The sequence below is a fragment of the Salvia hispanica genome, chromosome 1, assembly GCF_029641045.1.
Source record: "Salvia hispanica isolate PSC_SH4W2 chromosome 1, Shi_PSC_v1, whole genome shotgun sequence".
Lineage (NCBI taxonomy): Eukaryota > Viridiplantae > Streptophyta > Magnoliopsida > Lamiales > Lamiaceae > Salvia > Salvia hispanica.
The window spans coordinates 43,436,864-43,440,398 of NC_142692.1; the positions used below are offsets into that span (position 1 = coordinate 43,436,864).

At 35.4% G+C, this 3,535-nt stretch overlaps 1 pseudogene; it reads right to left on the bottom strand.

Moving 5' to 3' along the window:
- Window positions 1–2,388: 2,388 nt before the first annotated feature.
- On the bottom strand, window positions 2,389–3,286 carry LOC125218172 (agamous-like MADS-box protein AGL62 pseudogene; annotated as a pseudogene).
- Window positions 3,287–3,535: the final 249 nt, after the last annotated feature.

The window sequence follows — 3,535 nt, forward strand, 5'->3', positions numbered from 1 at the left end:
GTTTGTCCTCTCTCTGCCTATAAATACAAGTGTGGGATCCCATCAAATCACACACATTATAGAGAACACATAAACGAGGAAAAGAGAGAGAAACAAATCCTTCGAGTTGGAGCTGCGCTACTACGCCAAAAAAAAGGAGTTCAAGGAAATCGTCTCCTCCTTCCTCATTCGCTTCCGCTATGGATCGCCAAGGTATGTTTCGATCCTATTATGTTTATGGTTTTACGTGAAATACATGATGTTCGAAGATCTTGCTTTACTTATATTCAATTATGTCTTCTTGAATATATGATGATAAATTATGTCCAACAGAGAATCCATCAGAGGAAGAGAGAAACCTTTTGGAGATATAAGACAGGTGAAACGCAATAATTAATTTTAGCTCGTTTCGTTAAATAGCAATCATTCATCAAAGTTCTTCAACTATTGGAAAATCACAATTGGGGATTCTTTTAATAATTACATATAGATGTCACGATAAATTAAAGACACATTAACAGAATTTTCTTTACATAAGAAATGGGAATTCTTGTCGCGGACACATTTAAAATGAAATTTAAAATATTACTTTTATTATAATCATAAATAAAAGGTACTAGTAAATTTTTATGGTAAAGATTAAGATTCTTTAACTTGAAGTTCTAGCTCGTTCTTAATTGAAAATGCGATTCTCGTCGAAATATCTTGATCGCGAGTGACATATAAGAATGTTAACATGTACATCACTGATGTAGCAATGCCGCGTGTGCATAGAGGCACGTTGCGGTCGGGAGGACATTTATTAATGTAAGTCGAACCTTAAAAGTTTCGAACTAAAAATATTGAAAAGCTATATTTTACGTAATTCAATTTAATTGCAAAAGCCTTTGCACTATGATCCGCATAAACTACGTGTCAAATTAATTATAAATTTAAAAATTCTAAAGTAGAATGCCACGTGTGCATAGGCAGGTAGGGGTCGAGAGAGGACACTTATTAACATAAACGAACTTTATAAGCTTCGAGCTTAAAATTTAAAGTGTATGTGATTCGATTTAATTGCATATGCCTTCTTTGTACACGATTCACACTAACTGCTGAAAAAGTTAATTGTTTTATAGATTTAGAAATTCTAAAGAATTAATTGGTGGGTCTTAAGCCTCGCATCGGTCAACCCTTGGACCGGATAGATTTGTTCTACACCATTGATGTAAAATGCCATGTGTGCATAGGTAGGTAGTGGTGAAGAGAGGACATTTTTAATGCAAAAGAACTATATAAGTTTCGAGCTCAAAATTTTGAAAAGCAATATTTTATGCGATCCAATTTAAATGCATAATTTTATTAATATAGAAATTCTAAAAGTATTAATTGATGTGTTCTCAAGTCCCGAGTCGTTAACTCTTTGACGGAACGTTCGGTTAAATATGGTCCAAAACATACTTTATAAGACCAACTGATTGACTTATTTCTCTTTTTTAAAAAAAACAATACATTCACTCTTTCATGTATCTTCTTTTTCTTCTCATTTCTATTTTATTCTCTCTTACTTCAATTATAATTATTCATTTTACCAATCTACTTTTTTCTCTACTGAATTTAAATGCATAATTTTATTAATATAGAAATTCTAAAAGTATTAATTGATGTGTTCTCAAGTCCCGAGTCGTTAACTCTTTGACGGAACGTTCGGTTAAATATGGTCCAAAACATACTTTATAAGACCAACTGATTGACTTATTTCTCTTTTTTAAAAAAAACAATACATTCACTCTTTCATGTATCTTCTTTTTCTTCTCATTTCTATTTTATTCTCTCTTACTTCAATTATAATTATTCATTTTACCAATCTACTTTTTTCTCTACTGAATTTACCAACCATCATTTTTTTTAAATCCTGATTGAAAAAATACATCTATTTTAGTAAGAGAGAGGAAGTATGATACTTTTAGAAAATTTTTAAAAAATGCAATAAACAAAAAGAAAAAGCAAAAATAAATTACAGTAAAATTGGTTATAATAAATAACAATAACCAAAACCGATTGCCACCAAACCATTAAGCTAACCAAGATTATTGTTATAAAATCAGCGCAAGTAAAAAAGTTTGCTCCCTCCATCTGTTATTAATAGTCTCACTTTGATTTGTCATGGATTCAATAAATATAATAAAAACTGTATGAACAAAGTTAGTAAAACTAAAAATTCGGTCTTACTTTTATATAATAAAACGAATAAGATAAATTTCGTAAAATATATGATTCATTACTAAAAATAGTAAAAAAACAAATTAGACAATTGTTCACATATGAGAGACGAAAATGGCAAATTGAAACAATTAAGGTCTAACATAGGGAGTATATAGACAACACTTAGCATTTATCTTAGCTAAGTGATGCACGTCGGTTAAATGCCTTTACAATATAACTAGAATATCTAAGCGATTCTTGATCAGAATAAATTCATAAACCATGAACCACAAAATGATCAAAAAACACACAAAAAGAAGTAATAAACCATCAACCACACCATATCTCTCTTATGCACTGAGATACTGGCAAACCCCAAAACCAAAAATAAAAATAAAAATAAAAATTAAAAAAATCCATGGCAATATCCAAAATTGCCATTAGCGGCGGCTGCGGCCGCGGCAGCAGCCGCTGCTATATTATTAATACTTGACCCCACACCCCCTTGGCTCGGCTTCGTCTCATACTGCTCAAAAACCCCACCTCTCCCGGCCGCGTAAACTGCGAGCTTGGCCGCCTCCCGATTCACATTCTTCTTCAACTCCTCCATGGCCTCCTTCACCTGCTCCAGCTCCTCGAGCCCTAATTTCCCAATCGGCGATTCCCACCAGTAATGGCTCTGGTTGGCCTTCCTCATCGCGTCCAAGCTCTCTCCTCTCTTCCTCTCGCTCTCCACCTCGCTCAACATGTGCCCCAGCTGGAGGTTGAGCTCCCTCACGGCCGCGTTCCTCTGCGCCTCAAGGAGGTGGAACGGGTCGTGGGGGGCGGGGAGAGGGGGGCGGGTGGTGAGGTAGCGGTCGATGATGGACTCCACGTTGGGGTGGCCGAAGGAGAAGACCTTCCCGGCCGGGGAGAAGACGATGATGCCGATCTCTACACCACAGAGGGTGCAGAGCTCGCTCGCCTTCTTGAAGAGGCCTGAACGCCTCTTCGAGAAGGTGACTTGGAGGTGGTTTTTCACTAGGATTTTTTCAATCTTGATCTTTTGTCTACCCATGCTTGGCTTCTTTGCCATGGTTTGTGTTTGTGATGAGAGGGAATTGGGAGGTTTGTGTTGGTTTTTTTTATGAGAGAGAATGGAAGGTTTGTGATGGATTTATAGGTGATTGTTTGGGTGTGATTTGGGAGTTTCGAAAATCTTTGCTATTTATTGTGTGGATTTTGTTTTTTCAGGTGAGTTTGTGTCTTAGTTGGCGTTATTGAATGATGATTAATTAATCAATCATTGCTTTTGAGCACAAGTCAACCTCATATGTAAATTTGTAATGTTTCTTACAATTATTTTGTTTTTTATTGATGTAAGTGTTCA